The sequence below is a fragment of the Danio rerio genome, chromosome 19, assembly GCF_052040795.2.
Source record: "Danio rerio strain M-AB ecotype USA chromosome 19, GRCz13ab, whole genome shotgun sequence".
Taxonomy (NCBI): Eukaryota; Metazoa; Chordata; class Actinopteri; order Cypriniformes; family Danionidae; genus Danio; species Danio rerio.
Genome location: NC_141039.2, coordinates 31,893,423 through 31,913,432, shown reverse-complemented (window position 1 = coordinate 31,913,432; position 20,010 = coordinate 31,893,423). Strand labels below are relative to the sequence as shown.

The following is a 20,010-nucleotide window of genomic DNA, read 5'->3' as shown; positions in this document are numbered from 1 at the left end:
CCTAATGATCATTTTATTATCAATTGTACAAAGCTATTTATAATGAACAGCAGAGAACAGTGTGGCTTTGTCTATAAATAAACCTCATGGAGGTAGACCTATGGTAATATACAGTTAGCTGCTATATCTACACAGTAGCCTCTAAGGAGCAAGAATGGACAGCTCTGACCTACATTAGCATCAGTGCTAGCATCTGAAAACAGCGTGGGCTGAGTAGGCGTTCATTTTTTAACTGGAATGCTTCCCATGTCCCACATTTCCACCTCACTACTCCAAACATATCCACCCAGGAATCCCCAGTGAACAGGATGTTTAAGATGAAACAGCCAGGTGAGACTCTGCTTTTGTGCCAAAGAGAATAAAATCACAGCCAGTATTAGTACTGCTGGCTAAGGAAAAAATCACTATTGCTATTGCTCATACACTTCCCCCACTGTTTGTGCTACAGAGATGAATGATACCTCACATTCTTTGGTTTATAAAGGAATGGTGTGTTGTTTTCTCTTGTATGGCAGATCGTCAAGTAGGTGAAATTTTCGAAAACACACTGTAGGAAGGGCTGCACGGTGGCGAAGTGGGTAGCACGTTTGCCTCACAGCAAGAAGGTCGCTGGTTCGAGCATCGGCTGGGTCAGTTGATGTTTCTGTGTAAAGTTTGCATGCATCACAAGTCTAAAAACGTGCAGTACAGGTGAATTGGGACGACTAAATTGTCCAGAGTGTATGTGTGTAAATGAGTGTGTATGGATGTTTCCCAGTGATGGGTTGCAACTGGAAGTAGCTAATTATATGTATATATTATATAAAATATATAATAGTATTTTATATATATATATATATATATATATATATATATATATATATATATATATATATATATATATATATATATGTCCATGAGCTTGTCCACAAGCTAGTGACATATTTATGTAAACCAGTAGTGTTCAGCTGCGTGTCTTGCTCAGCCTTTTGGTACCCTTTTGTGCTAGGTACCCTTCCGAAAGGGTACCCAAAAAATGGTATGGTAAGTACCTTTTAGGCTAGTAGTAACTTTTTTTTAGTGGAAATGGCCATAAAAGTTTACCGTACCATACCATACCATACCACTCAGTGGAAACTGGCCATTAGTGTCCTAGCAACCAACCAAAACATAGGTCCAAAAACCCTAAAAAGCACATATAAACATCTTCAATCGCAACCACCACCTATACCCTCTCAACCACACAATTTTCCCAATTGACCTATGCCCTAGCAACTATACCATAGCATGAACAGAGCCCAGAACCAAATAAAAACACTCTAGCGATCAACCACAAGGCCCCAGCAACAACCTACCAATGCTTTAGCAAACATCCAGAAGGCGGTAATCACCTACCACCAATGCCTAGGCTAGCAACCACCCAGAACACCCTAGGAACACAGAATTCTGCATATCTTAGAAACCACCTAAGACACCCTAACAACAACCTACCCATATCCTACACTCAAAAGCTGACTTTTGCTGCTTGTTCAAACTACTTATTTAAAATTAGTTGAAACAACACAATTCTTAAGTGTTAATTGGGACAAATTTAGTTTTATGTTCAATCCATTTGAATTTGTAACAATAAAGTTAACTTAATAGATTTGTATTGGGACATTATGAAGGAATTGTGTGGAACAGCATTTCTTACAATGTACTCTTCTCTCAAATAAGCACTTTTGATTCTTGTTCAAACTACTTATTCAAAATGAGTTTAAACAACTTAATGCTTAATTCTTTGGCCAAACTTAATTATTTTACATTAAATCTACTTAATTTTTGTAAAAACTATTAAATTAACTTGATCGATTAGTGTTGGGACAACATGAAGAAATTGTGTGGATCTCAGCATTTTTTTACAGTATAGCAAACAACCAGAATAATAATAATAAAACAAAATCCATTAATGTCCTTGCATATGACCAAAAAATTTAAGAATCTAAGAATAAGCAAACAGCACTTAAAAACCCGTAGAAATAACATCGAAACTCCCTGGCAGCCACACTCAACACCCTAGGAAGATGGCACTGTGTTTTGCATGTGTAAGCAGCACTCAGATTGAAATAAAACTCTACTTTGCAATCATGTGCAATCACACGTGTTCTATGAAATAATGCAGCTTATCTGTGTAATAGTCACTGCATTATTGCGCAGATAAAGGACGGGGAGCTATAGTTTCTATTTTCTCTCTCTTTTCTCACACTCGACCCTGCCTTTCTCTTTCTGTCTTTCTCTTTCCTAACAGTCAAGAAGAGCCCACGCTGTGCTGTGAGATACAAAGGCCTGATGAGATGTGTGATAAATAAGACAGATGAATAAAAGGCTGAATACCACATCTCTATAACTGATTATAATGACCTTTTGATGCATATCACACCAAAAAAAGCATCAGTGTAATAGACAGAAATGGAAAATTGTGCTTGATAGCGTCTTTTTTTCGGCTTCCAGTTCAATAACAGAATTATGCAAATCTCGTAATGGCACAAACATGCCCACAAAAACTGTCAAAAGCAGTCTGCAAGGTGCAATTGCCATATTGTGAGTGGTAGCGGATGCAGCAGACTAGAGCAATCTGGCATACTACAGTACATTGGCACTGTGATCCAGGCACCTGAATCAGCTTTTTAGAATGCAGAAAGTGCGCAGTGTGTCTGGATATATGCCCGGGTATAATACTCATCTCCATCACTTGATCATCATTTGATAAATTACTTCTGCCATGGTCGACAGAATGAACAGGTGGAAAATTATTAGTAATTTTAATACTTTAAAAATATGTCACAAGTGCTGCTCTTTAGAGAGAATATATCATATAATATATATATATATGTATAGTTTTAACAAATAATTTCCGTAATAACCAGTTTCCTTTGTCTCCTAACATGAAGACAGTACATAATATTTTACTAGTTAATTGCGGCAAACAGTATTTAGAATAAATTGTGATTTAGGCCATGTTCACACTGATGCATAAAAAAACGATGTATATATAGCCTTAAAGTGGAAGTAAATTAAACAAACCTGATTAATGTAACCATTTTGAAGAAAAGGGCATGTTTTACTATAGCTTTAAGGGCAAGGTTGCTACCATCTTGGAATATCCTATTGTCTGACGTCACAGGGTTGGTTCCATTCCCTCAGCTGAACAGATACAGTAGAAACAATGGACTGAACATGGAGACAGCAAAGCCTAATTTAACCCAATGTGTGAAGTTGTGGACATGCATTCCAGAGCTGGTGAAATTACAAGCATCAAGTTGTGTCTAATATACATCAAAATATTTATGCATTTTCCATTTTTCTTTTAAATACCTTTCGTTTGAAGTACTTTGGTCAATTCTCTCACACTGGTGCAGCGCTGACTGACAAGGGGATTTAAATCTGAAATAATGCAAGTAAATTCATACATATCTTCACACTTTACAAAATAATTTCTTTGTAGATTATATCTAGACAAATTCCATTTTCAAGAACGATAAACTTGATTTCTCAACATGTATGAAGGACCTAAAAAACTGCCATGTAAAAAACAGCACAGATTTTAGATTGGTTTGAACACGAAAAGAGGTGAGCAGCTGTAGTAGTGAAAAGTGGAAGTATCTGACACTTACGAAGGTACTGGACCTTGTTGAAACTATGGTTGAAACTCAGACAGGCAGCGTAATCAAAGAATATAGAATACACAAGACATGCCACTCGTATAGTTTTTAATGAGGAAAACTGTAACAGTTTGGTGCTCAACAAACACACTGGAATCTTAGCGAATACTTGCTTCAAAGACATAAGAAATATATCCACATAAAGCTTGAAATCTGTACGTTTAAATAAACCGAGTGCAAATGAAAACAAATGTCTTTGGTTTTGTAATCATTTGTAAACCATTGCAAGGTACAGTCCGTCCTGTCATTCGCTTGGGCAACCTAAAAATATGCTGATTTTGTTTGATTCGGACATCTAGAAAAAAAAAAAAACTTATAAGACGGTTGATGTTTAATTTTATTGATGATTCCAAACATGTAATGTAAAGAGTTTGATGTTTACCCATTCAAATTGAATGCCTGAGCATACTGCCCGAGAGGCATTTCAAAGATGGTCGCTGTGTGAAATAACTTGCCTTAAGGGGACTTTGACAGAACTAACCATGTGACATCAGACACAATCAAATTCCAAGATGGCGGTTCTATCTATCTATCTATCTATCTATCTATCTATCTATCTATCTATCTATCTATCTATCTATCTATCTATCTATCTATCTATCTATCTATCTATCTATCTATCTATCTATCTATCTATCTATCTATCAATCCATCCATCCATCCATTCATCCATCCATCTATCATATAAAAAATGTTTTTATTGCATCCAAACTAAAAGTAAAACCGGAAAAGAAAAAAAGTACAATAGGAAATACCTTGCTCCATTAAAGATCACAGGGAAAATATTTTAAAAAGAACAGAAATGTCACAGAAGGGCTAATAATTTAGCCTTTAACTGAATATAGACGTCTGTTTTTCAATATCCAGTTTTGGCCAAAAGTATAGCCTTCGAGTGTTTGTCCCAGTAGTTGACCCTTCCTAAACACTGTTTTAACCTGACATTTCAGTCCATCTCTCCTGTACGGGAGGAAGACAGTGAGAAGGAGGAAGGGGGAGAGAGAGAAGAGAAGAAAACAGAGGGACTGAGATGACAGATCGCCCAAGACTGCACTCAGCTGTGCCAGCTCTCATAAATCATACATGCCTCTCAGACACGGCGCCATCTTATACTCTAATGATCAGCGCAGGCCTCTTTATTCACTCAACTCCTTCTCCCATGATTCCCTTGTTTAAAGGTTTCGCTGCTCTCAAAGCTCCATTTCATGCAGGAGGTACAGTATATTTCAGTATTTTATGCGCCAAGTTTACAGCAGATATTTCCATAAGCCTCAGGCGTTAGAAACTTCTCTTTTTTTTATGAAGTGAGTTTTTGCAGGTTTTTGCAAATGTTACAAACGGGCTCTGAAACACTGGAAATGAACAGGCCAATGTGACAAATGCTGTTCTAGCAGCATGCGACCATGCCTAAGATGACATTACTCAGCGATTTGGCAGGAAGGTATACAAATCAGCAACCAAATAGTAAGTAGCCACCTAGCAACCAACCAAAACAGCATAGCAACTGCATAATAATACTATGGCAACCATCCAAACACTGTGGTGATGGACTTTCCATTCAATTCTCTTAAGATAATGTAAAACTCATATTATCTATTGTTTACATTTATTTGCTTTTTATTTCTGTAGATAGATAGATAGATAGATAGACAGACAGACAGACAGACAGACAGACAGACAGACAGACAGACAGACAGACAGATAGATAGATAGATAGATAGATAGATAGATAGATAGATAGATAGATAGATAGATAGATAGATAGATAGACAGAGATACAGATAGATAGATAGATAGATAGATAGACAGACAGACAGACAGACAGACAGACAGACAGACAGACAGACAGACAGATAGATAGATAGATAGATAGATAGATAGATAGATAGATAGATAGATAGATAGATAGATAGATAGATAGATAGATAGATAGACGAACAGACACAGACAGACAAATAAATAAATAATTTTTTATATAATGTACCAATCATACTGTTTATGTAGCAATTCTTTGTTTCTGATTTCATTTTCAATTTTTCTAGAGCCATTTTCTCTTTGGTAAACACCCTTTTCCTCTCTGCCCAGCATGCACCTGTTTCTGTTTCCCACTGTGCTGATGGCGAGTTGCAGGGTTTGAGAGCGACTCTCTCCTCCATGCATTAAAGACACTAGCAGCTCACACGTGAGAGGGACAGACTTGAGGGCTTGTATTCTGCTGTTCTCTCTCCCACTCCACTGCCAGCTGCTCTTATGATGTGAAAGAGAATTTATAATCGGGCGGCTGAGGAGAAGAGACGAGCGGAGAGAAGCGGGAGCGAGAGAGAGGGAGGGAAGAGAAGGAGTGGAGGAGAAAGTGTTGACCTAATTCTGTGCAAATGGCGGCTCTGCTCTGCTGTGGTAGGCAGCTCTCTCTCCCTTCTCTTTATCTCTCTCTCTCTTTTGTAAATTTAATGCCCGAAAGTAGACTTCAGAAGGCATGGAGCTTCTGCCTAGTCTTTCTCTTGGGTCTTCTCCTAACAGTGTTGCTTGAAGGCTTTAAGCTTCTCTGCTGTCGCTACATTTCTGCATGCTAAGCATGTGAGGATTCTTCATACAACACAAACATGAAAACACACAATGTATGCCACAAAGTAGGCCAGTGTTAAAATAAATAATAAAAAAACAACTGCATGTGCACTTTTAAGAATGCTTACATATCGGAAGAGAATCGAAATTCAGACTGGAAAAAAAGATACACAACCTTAGGCATTTGCTTAGAACAGATTGACAACGATAATTATACAACACTATCTAAAACAAGGTCACAAATGCGTGTTTGAGTGGTCTCCAGGGGAAGCAGAGGAAAAAGTTTAAATAATGAAGAAGATTACACAGTGCCTAGTGAAAATGAAGGTCAAGGCATGAACTCTCAATATAAGGAATCTTCGGAGCACAAAGCATTTGTAAACACACCGCAAAGAGCCACTCACTTCCCACGGCCCCATTTCCACAAGTAGTCCATTGGACTTCTCTCATTTTCCAGATAGATATGGAGAAGATATGGATGGAGATATAAAAGAAAATAGCATGACGACGGCTAAGATAAAAGACATTTTATATAGCCACATATCCTCATTATAATATTAAACATTGCAGCAAACATTTATAGATACATTATTTAGATAAATAGATGAGTATATAGAGTAGTCAACTAAGTGGATTAAAATAGTCCCAAGACAAGAATGTTTTTTTCAATAGTTTTAGGACAGCTTTGATGAAAGGTTCAATCCACTTCAAATGACTACTGTCGATAGGCATAGAGACGGAGAAGTACTTATCGATGAATGTTTATTTTACAAGAGATTTTAAAGGGCACCTATGATAAAAATCATCTGTTGGAAGCTGTTTGGACAGAGCTGTGTGTAGCTATAGTGTGTCCACAGTCATATAAGTGATATACCTTAATTTTCTGACGTTAAAATAGGATAAAATTCCTTTCCATTTTGAGGCTGATCACAAAGTAGTATAGGAGTGCGGTTTCCTCACCCACTGAGATGATTGACAGCTGCCTATTAACATGTCTCCGTAGTAATGGGTATAATCATATGAACAAGACAGGACATGCACAAAGCAAATGGGATTAAAATTGAATTAACTCCACAACAAATGCATCAAATAATCATTAGTAAAGTTTGTACTGTAGTATTTCTCACAAACATTAAGTGAGATCTGCTTTCTTCATGTCTGTCACTGTGCTGTTTATCTGACACAGCTGAGGAGGAGATTATGGCACACTCTGACAGGCACGTTGCAATGGTGGGCAGGGAGAACTAGCATTAAAGGCACGAGCAACAAAAACAGCTACATTGTGTTCAGAGCAGAAAATACCAATATTCTGAAAGCTATAATAAATAATCTGATGGGTCTTTTGAGCTGAAACTTTACAGACACATTCTGGAGACACTTATCTTTATTTAAGACTTATCTTAAATCTTGAAAAAGCAGTAAAATAGGTTAATTACTTAATTACTTAACCTTGTCATACTCCAATAACTATAATGATAATTCAGGATATATCAAGTGAAAACATGTGAAACCACATTCACATGCTGAACCCCTTTTCGATCTCTTTGTAAAATCATTTAATCATTTACCAGAGACTCACTCTGAGTGAATCATATGAATAAGTGAATCATTTACTTGGAGACTCAATTTGAATGAATCGTTTGAGTCATTAAGACGTTGTCTTATGAATAGGTGTCAGTCAAATTTAAAAATGAATTGTCCGGTGCAGTTTGCGAACCAGTTTAATGGGCCAACTGATAAAAGTCAGCTTTTTCATGAATTAAACACCACTTTTGTGTCTCTGAGCAGGTGAGAATTAGAAAATAAATATATAGTGGAGTGAAAAATACAATAAGGTTGTCCCTCTCTATAACGCGGTTCACTTTCCATGGCTTTGCAGTTTCGTGTTTTTTTTTTTCTGTGTAATTTGTGATGTTGCATGTTCTTCCAGCATTCATGTGGGTTTCCTCCGGATGCTCCGGTTTCCCCCACAGTCCAAAGACATGCGGTACAGCGGTATCTATCTATCTATTACAATAATTGAATTTGACATGCTTTTTTCATGCATTTGATTTTCAATCAATCAATCAATCAATCAATCAATCAATCAATCAATCAATCAATCAATCAATCAATCAATCAATCAATCAATCAATCAATTCATCAATCAATCAATCAATCAACTAATCAATTTACATAAATCTTTGATTGCTAGCAGTGTGACTCTAAAGTGCTGTACTGTATGTTTGCAAGTTTTTGACCAACAATGTCGACAAAACATTCTGCACCGTCAGAGGCACCTGCGGTAGCACCCAACAGGCAGAGGAAGATGCTAACCATCACACCAAACAGTTGGACTTCTGGACATGCTAAAGAAAGGTAGAAGTTACACGGCTGTAGGGCGCCATTATGGAATAAATACAGTAAATGAAGATCAAATGGTTTTGATCTTTGCTTTTATTCTATAATACTGGACACATTTTTTATACGAAGGTTTGGACTTTGAGAGTTTAAAGAAGAGAGAAAAGTGTGAAAATGTTAATGCCTGTCTGAGAAAAGTGTATAAACTGTGTATTGAGGGGTTTTAGAGTCTTAAAACATCTATAATAATTATAGAAAATAAAGCTAAAATAAAGGTTATTTTTAGAACGTAACTCCGTGAATAACAAGAGACCACTGTATTTTGTTTTGGAATGAAGTGAAGTAAAAGATTCCTTAAAATAAAAATACTCCTGTAAAGTAAAGATATTCACAGTAGTGAAGCAAAAATACCTAAAGAAAATCCACCACTGTCAGATATTAGAACAGATATTTAGGCATATGTACAGTTAAATAGACAGAGAAATAGGTAGAATGAGAGAAAGAAAAGGTGAAATAGCTTCCTGTCATCCATCATGTAAAGGGCTTCTTTGGGCTCCTACATTAGTTAAATGAAGTAGATGTTGTTCTTTTGATGTGCACTGTGTGACCCTTGAAAGTAAAGAGCACGAGGCAGCAGGAGGCCAGCTCCCGTTGTGTGTGGGGTGTAAAGGTGAATATCTGCCTCATCTGTGTCCGCTCTCTCCGTGTGTTGACAGGTGCTGTCTGGGGGTAATTGGTTCCCATCAAAGTGCTACTCAGCACAGGGTCAAGTCCTGAAAGTGAAGACACCACTTACCCCTCTGTCACAGACCGCCACTGATACCACTGCAGGACGAGGACGGCAGCAACACTTTCTGAAAGGACAAACGGAGATTCCTTTGGTTATCGAATTAAGTAGTATTAACAGCAGACAGACTGACATATTGTGGGTATCATTGACATCACCTGTACATCCACTTTGTGTCAATTCTTACACGTTTGATTAAATATAAAAGTGTAGCCATGTGAAAAAACTTTGAGTCACATCATGTTGGGTATTAGATTTGACCAGACATTTTTATATGGTTTCTTCTTTAACACATTTCTGATTGTTTATGGTTGCCAAGGAGTTACTATGTAATGAATAGGTTCTATTTGTGAATTTTCTTCCCATGTACAAGTACAAGGCAAGTGCAGGATACAGGTATACGTTATAAAGTGCAATTATAGAAAAATTATAGTGATATTTAAAGATGGATGTACTATGAACGTTATAAACAGGTTGTACATAGAGATATATACAGAGAGGTATATACAGAGATTTACAATAGATGAATATATGTACAGGTTGCTATTAATACTATGTAATACTAGGTATGCCGATAGATATGAAAAAAAAATGCATATGTATAACTTCAAATATAACTTGTTGTTAAAATTAAATAAATACAAAAACATAATAACAAATGTATACGTACAGTGGGTATGTACAATTCAAGATGAACTAGTGCAACATAGTGCGATGAATATGTGCCATTATAACTGTGCAAATAATAAAGCAAACAAAATAAATGAATATACAAATTAATAAAACAAAATTAAATGAATAAATCAAATAAAATAAAAAAATATATATATTAATTGATTAATAAAAAAATAAATAAATAAATAAAATAAAGTAAATAAAATAAAAAATAAACAAACAAACAAAAAAAAACAAACAAACAAATAAATAATGCATTGCTTAAATAACCAAGGCTTATCATATATTGACCTTCCTTAATCAGTTGTGATGCATCATATCCATTCATAAAATCAGGACAAAACCAAAAACCACCCAGCTATACAGAGTCTAGACAGCCTATAACAAGTTGTCTGTATAAACACACACACAGACACAGACAGACAGGGGTCTGGGTGCAGACCTGGTGCAGTGCAATCTGAGCTGCATCCAATGCTTTTTATTGCACTCACCTCGCTGAGTGATGCAATCTCAGCTTGCATTATAAAGGCTGCATCCAGATACTATTGCACAGACAGCATCACACTCTCTTTCATTCACTCACATAGACAGCACCAAGCTCTCTCTCTCTCTCATTTACACACACACACACACACACACACACACACACACACACACACTCGGAAATGCAGACCTCTAATACGAACTTCAGAATCTCACTCAAAGTACTAAGTCATCTTTGGATTTTTCACCTACAGACATACTACTTGCCTTGCATATTGTTTTTCACATGGTAGCGAAGTATTCAATTTCAGACATGCCGGCATATGACTTTAATGTTCTACCTGGTTGCTATTTTTTTAATTATTTGCAATATTGAAAGGTTAGTGAAAGGTTAATGTGACTATTTTCAATTTCATACAGTTGCTTTTACAGTATCGAAGTTGTAATGTAATTAAAATATAACCAATTAAATAGATTTGACCGTTCATTTAGTAGTTTAAGTGCAAAAAGGAGATGAAAAACCATTGAAATGCAAGTGCCATCAGTAGCGGAGTGCAAAAACGGAAAATAATTTGCTAAAATCTATTTTCATATTTCTAAGACATGGTGCAGAACAATAGAATTTAATGCAGTGCTTCTTGTACATTCTGTGACCCATTTCGTATCATATATCAATCAGTCAGTGGGATTCTAAAATTAAAAGTCCATCTGCATATACCCTATTCTAGTTGGCTATCAAGGTATTGACATGCCATTTCCTAATATTTTAATTTTTTGCAGGTTTCTTTGTCATTGCCTGTATCACACGTTAGAATAAAATAACAGCACAGAGGCTGCAATGCTATTATTTATTTTAATTACCACCAGATAAGAATTGTATTCAACTTTTAATAGTTATAAATTGAGGCTGCAAAAATTCAAATAGCACGATTACAGTTAAATAGGATATAAGACATTATGTTTATGTTTAGCATGGTGAGTAAGTGGTTAGCATGGTGTCCTCACAGCAAGAAGGTTGCTGGTTCAAGTCCTTTTTGTGGAGTTTGCATGTCTGCATGGGTTTCCCGAAAAAGCAGGGAATAAGCTGAAGGCCAGCGAGGAAGTGACATTATGTTTATTTTTATATTTACACCATAGCTGATAATTATCACTCATTTTTAATATTTTAAATGCTATATTATATAAAAATAAATAACTATAATATATAATACAAAATATATTAAATAAATAACACATTTTTTAAATTCTAAAACACTTATGGGAAAATTATTACATAATTTATAAAAAGGAATTTATATTATATGCATATACAGAAGTAAATTATGTATTTACAGAAGTATATTATGTTGCCAAATCTGAAAGCAGACATGCGTGACTTGATGAAGTTTCCTCCCTCTGATATTGCTGCACGGTGTTCAGAATAAACCATTTGGTCAAGTGAAGTTAACTTCAACAGACTTTCTGTGCTCAGAGAACATAAAGCAGTGGACACTTTCTAGGGACCCTGCCCAATCAGAATGCAGCTCAAATGACCGTTATCTTATACTTGGTTGCCAATGTAATTTATTGATGCCTGATTCACATGTAATGTGATGTAATGTAATATGTATTCATATAGTGCATTTATTGTGTATGGCCATACACCCAAAGCGCTTTACAATCATGAGGAGGGTCTCTCCACACCACCAGCAGTGTGCAGCATCCACTTGGATAATGCAACAGCAGCAATGGACAACTGCACCAATGCACTTACAATACACATGCTATTGGTGAAGTAGAGAGAGTGATAGAGCCAATTCGGTGGATGGGGATGATTGGGAGGCCATGATGGGTATGGGCCGATAGAGGGAATATGGCCAGGACATCAGGGTTACACCTCTTTACAAGAAGTGCTATTGGAATTTTAATGATCACAGAGAGTCACGATCTCGGTTTAACATCTCATCCAAAAGACATGGAGCTTCAGCGTAAATGCTTGACGGAGGGCATGTCTGAAGTTGGGGCTGACGCAATTGTCATAGTAGAATCAATGAAATTATTAAATTAGTCTGGGGTATTTGCATAAAACGATCCAATAGGCTGACGCTTTCATTGGCGCTTGAAAAGTTGAGAAATTTCCAACTTCTACAGCAAGCAATGAAGCTGAAGCGAGTAGGGTCTGTCTGTGGACTGCAAGACAACGGTGTAACATGAAAGGGCTTCATTTGTAGTATGTTAGAGGCATAACTAAACTATATTGTTGGCAAGATGGTGTTGTACATCAGTTATTATCGTCTACACCTACTCCGCACCTAAACCCAACCATCATAGTTATTAATGTCTACATCTTCCTCAACCCTTAACCCAACCATCACAATTATTAATGTCTACACCTGCTCCAACCCTAATCCCAACCATCACAGTTTTTAGCATACAGCCGCGAGTTGTGTAGGCTTTCATACTTGACGCAGCCACCATTGTACTGTTATTTGCAACCACAGGCGGCAGTGAGAAGTCAGTGAGCTGCATGGTGGAGTTGCTAAATAAATAAATATAATAATATAAAAAAATGAATCGGTTGAAGATACATTTGGAGAAAACTCATAAAAAACATTTGATGAAAATCTTTTCTGGAAAGTATTTCCGCCATCTTGCCAACAACATCTTGTCGAGACATCTGGCAATGGGATTTTGATAACTGCAAGTTATGCATCTCTAACTTACTAAAAGTTACGCCTCCATGTTACACCCCTGTCTTGCAGTCCACAGACAGATAGACTTGGCTGAAGCAGCGCAGATGGATTCACAATTCAGTTTGGCAATGTTTGACGTGACCCATTCAAAGTGAATGGAAAGCTTTGACGTTGACGTTCCATGTGAATGGGCTGTAAGACTATTAAATGGTTTTCTCTTTGACTGTTGTAATTTAGTTGGTTTCCAAAATTATGTTCCATGGGTTCTTCTGTGCTTTAGAATGTGTGTATTCTGAATAGCTGCTAATATTCCAGTGTTTTTGTTTTAGCGTATTTATGCTATGCTAATATGTGGTTCCCTGGGCATGTGTGGAGTCTTTCTAATATAGCTTTATGAGTTTTTTTCACCCAGTTTGCAAAAATGAAAACTTGAAGTTACGGCTTTGTTCTAATCATTAACCTTTAACCATGAGCTATACTAATAGAGTTGCTTGTCTTAGCAAACATGCTAATTACAAAAATGCAGTCCTACAAAAAGGCCAGTTGTGTTTGTTACTACAGATGGCCTCTTTGCATTCCTGAGTGACTCTAAAGCACTTTTGGGTTAAAGAAGTTGTGTTGCCACAAATAAAGAAGAAGAAATAAACAAACAGACCCATGTGATGAAGAGCTTTTCTCAACCATGTGTTTGTTATCAAGCACCAATTAGGCTCCTTATTGCGCTTTGTGATGCTAATCACGCTGGATCAATAGAGTTGTACTTACCCTATCAGGAACCCCCTGACGCCCATAATTACTGCCCCTGGGAGCAATCAAATGTAGACAAGTCTCTCCTCTCTGCAAACATCCCATACAAACACACACACAGACACACAATTGGAAAAACATTTACATTGAAGGCACTTAGACGCCACACTTATGCAAAGAGACGCATGTAAGACTGTAGCGAAAAGCGATTTAGATTTAGTGCCGTTGACTCATGTCGAAACAACATTTGACGCCAAAGTCAAACAGCTGACTGAGCATGCAGAGAAGACGCCAACTCCAAACAAACACAGACAAATTGTCAATAAAGACGGCTGATCAGAAACAAACAGCATTGGCCTAAAATGGGGGGTTTGGATTCCTGAGAGGTCTTTTGGCGGTGGGTGGTCACATCTCATCAGTATAGGGTCAAAGAACCGTGATGAGTGACTGGCAACCTGTGTGGAGCAAATACTAGGGGAGGATACGGGGATATGGCCACCATACGGCCACATTATAGAGCTAAGTATTGCTCTTAAATCAAAGCCACAGGGGGACTGATAGCAGGCTGTTCACCTGGAGAGACACATAGATGATAAACCCCTGCCTGACTTGCCCTGTAGGTGTTTCTATATAGGAAACGGGGGATATCTAAAATTGTGTGTTTAAGAAAAAGCAATGAGATGTATTGCAGTGAATTTGTCTTGGGTTCAAGGGTGTTCTTTATTCTTAACACATTCTGGCACAGTAAACCTGGAAATGAGTAAAATGAGAAACTTTTGCAACTCAAATGTTCTGATAAAATGTGTAATAATAAAAAAGTATATTTAATTTGACAAATGCAAAATAGAAGCAACCCTTAACTTATATTGTATAAAGGTCTATAATTTGGATTTGAATATTTAAACTGCATATTCAAACTGGATACTGTCACATTATTTAGAAGTAATAGCTGCTGAAAATTCAGCTGTCAACAAAGAAATAAATTCCTTTTTAAATGTATAAAAAGTACATATTATATAATATTAAATTAATTGTAGTACTTATATTATATTATATTATATTATATTATATTATATTATATTATATTATATTATATTATATTATATTATATTATATTGACAAATAACAGCAAAAAAGCTTATTAAAAAGCTTCATAAGTTGGGGCTAATAATAATATATTTTACATGTAATATTAATATTATGGAATTTATGTATATGCACATTTTTAAGTTGCTTATATTTATATAAAAAGGAGTATATTATATTAAAATTAAATGTTACTATTGTAATAATAAATGACAATGTAAATGTTAATAATCCTTTTAATACAAAGAATTTCACATGAAAGAAGTTGTTCTGCATATTAATGTTAAATCAATAATAACATCAATAATATTATTATTATCATTATTATATAATGATGATGATCATTATTATTATTATTATTATTATTATAAATAATAAACATATGTTGATATTATGATGATGATTAATTATTAATGTACTTTTAATAATAATAATAACAACAACAACAACAACAACAACAACAACAACAACAACAATAATAATAATAATAATAATAATAATTATTATTATTAATAATATTAATTATTATTAATTATTTTTATTTTAATTATTCATTATAATAGTCATAATAATTGCTCTTATTAGTAATATTACTTTAACATTAATACTTAAAGTAAGCATTTTCCTAGCCACTGAGCCAGAGAAAAAGTCGATACCAGAGATTAATAGAACCTCATTAACTTCACAGCAACAAATGCAGTGTGTGAGTGAAAGAGTGAGAGATACGGCTGTGTATATGTGCTCCTGCACGGCTCGTCTCTAAACGGCGCCTCACCTACACACACTTCCCAATAATGTGATTTGATGTGACAGCTGACATTGACGGAGGCAGGAAAACCAGAGACTAGGGCAGTGCAGGTGAAGAGAAGGAGGAAAAAAGAAGAAGATACACTGGGGAGGAAAGAGAGGAAGGAGGAGGGGGTCAGAAAAGCTTCTCCCATCTGCCTGACTGCATAAATATTTCATTCAACAACACACACACACACACACACACACACACACACACATGGCAGGAGCTGGTACACACCAGGAGGTGGTATAGATTAACATGCTGGCGTCAGTATCTTATGAGTTTTATTTTTATAGCTATCTATATGAACAAACCTGTGTGTTGTCTATGTGTTTTTATATGTAATATAAAACAATGTCACAACAAAATATAAGTGACTAACGTGAATTTTGAGCATTGTTTTTAGCTTTTTAGCCTTAAGCTTTCCACAAAATGCTACATTTGCTAAATGTAAACATGACTAGCATGCTAGTTTGGAATTATTTTGAGTGACTAATAAGTCATTTGCCAATAAAGTTTTTAAGGTAAGACTCTGCTGGAGGATATTCATTCATTCATTTTCTTTACAGCTCAGTCCCTTAATCAGGGGTCGCCACAGCGAAATGAACCGCCAAGTTATCCAGCATATGTTCTACGCAGCAGATGCCCTTCCAGCCACAACCCAACACTGGGAAATGCCCTTACACGCTCTTTTACACACATACACTATGACCAATTTAGCTTATTCAATTCACCTATTCACCTTATTCTCAGCTGTCGAGCGGGCGCTGCCATTTGAATCTTTTTGTCTCGCGACTTCCGGTCACATTCACTTCCATTCATTTTTTGACGTTAACAACTGCTCGTTACGCTGCTTGATGTTGCAATTTAATATTTTCTTATTATAATATGCTACTTGGTCTGTGTAGTCATGCAAACATTTGTTTGTTGAGCAAGTAGTTTGGCCATTTTCTGCCGTTTATTATTCCTAGTCATTTCTCCCATAGGCGACTGAATCGGAAGTTCTAAGACAATCGCGAAAACAGGCACACTTCCGCAATCTAGAATAAGGTCAATAGTGCATGTCTGTAGTGTGGGGGAAACTGGACCCAAAGGAAACCTACACAAACATTGGGAGAACTACACAATTATACCTTAATAAATCTTAAAAGAGACTATAAAAACTGTGTAAACTTAAAAAAGGTACAATGTCACAACAAAATATAAGTGACTGAAGTGAATTTTGAACATTGTTGTAAGCTTTTTAGGCTTTAGCTTTCCACAAAATGACACATTTTCTAAATGTAAAAATGACTAGCATGCTAGTTTGAGAATATTTTGAGTGATTAATACATAATTAAAAATAACACCAATAAAGTCCTTAAGGTAAGACATTGCTGGAGAACAGTGTTATTAAAACTCAAGATTGTCTTAAAAAATAAATGTTTAAATATGTCACAAAAAAGTAAGCGAATTTCGGATTTTATTTTGCACAAACCTTTAGCTTTCCAAAAAAAAAAACAAACAAAAAAAAACACAACATTTGATAATTGTAAACATGACTAGAATGCTAGATTGGGATTATTTTCACAAATAAAGTCTCTATGGTAAGACACTGGAGGACATTCATTCATTTTTTCCTTCATATAATCTCGCTATTAATCAGGGGTCGCCACAGTGGAATGAACCACCAACTTATCCAGCATATGTTTTACGCAGTGGATGCCCTTCCAACTGTAACCCTATTCACAATACAATAACATAGAAATAATCTTAAAAACTAAATGTTTAAATATGTAAATGTTGCATTATCTCATCAGATATGTACTACTTTGCACATTTCCAGCACAAAAATCAATAATAAAGTGTATATCATCTACCAAATTATATACATGTCAGAATATAGATCTGAATAAACCGAACTTTGTTGTATTTAAGTGCTGCTGAAGGTAAGATTTATCGTTCAGTAAAGGAAAAAAAAACTTTAAATTATGCATTGTAATTAAATTATAAAGACACAAACTGATCAAATGTGACAAAAGAAACATGTAATAATAGAAATAATCATACTTTAAATTGTGATGTTTTCTTTACTCTAGACTGAAGATACAACTGAGTTTGAGCTGCCATATTGTTAGCCTAGCCTGCGCTAACTCATCCAGTCTGGCTATTAGCATTATTTAGCAATGCAAAACACTTCAAGTGTTAAGCTCGCAAGTGTGTTTATGTGCAATCTGAAGGGGTCAAATCGCGCCCACTCCTCTCACCCCAGCAGGCAGAGCTTCAGGACGGACTGGCACATGTAGCGGGTGTGATTAGAATGTAATGAACAGTCTAGACAGTGTTCATCTGGATTAGGTGGCTCGCAGAGGTCACTTGAGCCTGTGTAGCATTAGCAGAGCCACGCTGTCCTGCTAGCTATGCATTGAGATTTTTTCAGGGAACAGAAGCTGAAAAAAAAGCAGGTCGGAGAGCCTCTAAATCTTATGGAGGATTGAAGAAAGGGATGATTATGATGTTTGGAGAGGGGGCTGACATTTGGGCAAAGGGGGAGAAAAAAGGGGTGTTGGGTGCTAACATTTGGACTACAACTCCCAACTGCACATACTGTCATAAACTACAGATTTATAGTGCATATAGTTAGCTATAGGTGAAGTAAAGCTAAACACACATGAATGCCATTAAAAGGTCATTTTTGAGGGGGGAGGATTTTCAGGAATTTTCTTTCTCTTCTCTTTTATTTTTATCAAAAGTGACTTAAATGCATTTGAACTCTGAAATTCAGTATGAACATCAAAATAATAATTTACAGAATAAATTTTGCTGCTTATTCAAACAACTTTTTTTTTTTAATGGGCTGAAACATCAGAATTCTTGAGAATTTGAGTTTAAATTTAAATCCACTTAAATTTAAAGTTAAATGATTTGTGTGTCGGCAACGCAGTGGCGCAATAGATAGTGCTGTCGCCCCACAGCAAGAAGGTCGCTGGTTCGAGCCTCAGCTGGGTCAGTTGGTGTTTCTGTGTGGAGTTTGCATGTTCTCCCTGCATTCGTGTGGGTTTCCTCTGGGTGCTCTGGTTTCCCCCTCAGTCCAAAGACATGCAGTACAGGTGAATTGGGTTGGCTAAATTGTCCGTAGTGTATGAGTGTAAGTGAGTGTGTATGGATGTTTCCCAGAGATGGGTTGCGGCTGGAAGGGCATTCATAAGTTGGCGGTTCATTCCGCTGTGGTGACCTCGGATTAATAAAGGGACTAAGCCAAAAATAAAATAAACGAATAAATGATTTGTTTCGACAACATGAAGGAATTGTGTGGACCTCAGCATTTTTTAGAGTGAAGGGCTTGAACACAGTATTAGCACATTTTTTTGACAGTGAATTAGTGAACTAATTAATCATTACTGACCGTTTTCACTTCATAACGAACACATTTTGACATGAAAGAAGAACATTGTAGCCACATATAAAAAAATTCTCAGATTTTGTGGACTCTTATTTCAGCTCAGCTGTGGCCATATTTCACTAATTTATTCCCTTCTTAGTTAATTTGCTACCACAATTACACTAATTTGTTCTCTTAGTTTAATTATGGGAACGTTTACATGGTAATGATGTATTAAAAATGGAAAGGTTTTTCATCATTATTCGTGTACACATGGATCCACTAAAATGACTAGAACCAGGCCAGTAGGATTTTCCTGGACAACATGGACAGAAGATCATTTAATAATAACATAATAAAAATACAAACATAAAAATATAATTAGAAAGTTTGAACTGTAAATCCGATCAAAGTTTTAAATGTGAATTTGTCACTCATTACTGTGACATACAATAATTTCAAAACTAATAGTATTTGGGGTCCCATTTCATATTAGGTGGCCTTAACTAATATGTCATCATTTGCTACATGTATATGTACTTATTGTGTAAATAAATGTTTTTTACATTACTTATGAATGACTAAATACCTAATTTGTAGTTGACTATCCCATACACCTTAAACCACCCTAAAACCTAAGCAAACCTGTCTCTAACCCTACCCGTATCCCACCTCAAGACCACCAAAAATGTTTTGCAGTACATTTTGAACACAGTAACCATACTATATGCATTTTATAATGCAAATCCATAGTAGTTAAGGCCACTTAATATAAAGTGGGACTGTATTTGGTGTGTAAAGCCAATCAGTCTGAACATAGACTCTTT

At 36.0% G+C, this 20,010-nt stretch overlaps 2 long non-coding RNA genes across 15 annotated transcripts in view; one reads left to right on the top strand and one right to left on the bottom strand.

Annotated features, from left to right (window-relative positions):
• LOC141379120 (uncharacterized) overlaps positions 1-10,028 on the top strand; it is a 49,174-nt gene extending 39,146 nt beyond the window's left edge. The window contains exons 3-8 of the long non-coding RNA XR_015516972.1: positions 4,628-4,891; positions 4,996-5,141; positions 5,763-6,074; positions 8,173-8,237; positions 8,475-8,600; positions 9,299-10,028. This is a non-coding gene — a long non-coding RNA (uncharacterized LOC141379120). The remainder of the gene's footprint in view (positions 1-4,627; positions 4,892-4,995; positions 5,142-5,762; positions 6,075-8,172; positions 8,238-8,474; positions 8,601-9,298) is intronic.
• Positions 1-20,010, bottom strand: part of LOC147832587 (uncharacterized) — a 348,986-nt gene that overhangs the window by 47,757 nt on the left and 281,219 nt on the right. For 4 of the 14 annotated variants that reach the window (XR_015516902.1, XR_015516898.1, XR_015516903.1 and 1 more), the window contains 2 exons: positions 13,965-14,036; positions 8,140-9,436 (listed from right to left, as the gene is read on the bottom strand). This is a non-coding gene — a long non-coding RNA (uncharacterized LOC147832587). Of the gene's footprint in view, positions 1-8,139; positions 9,437-13,964; positions 14,037-20,010 lie in introns of those variants that run through there. The other 10 variants (XR_015516901.1, XR_015516917.1, XR_015516899.1 and 7 more) reach the window with 6 other exon arrangements.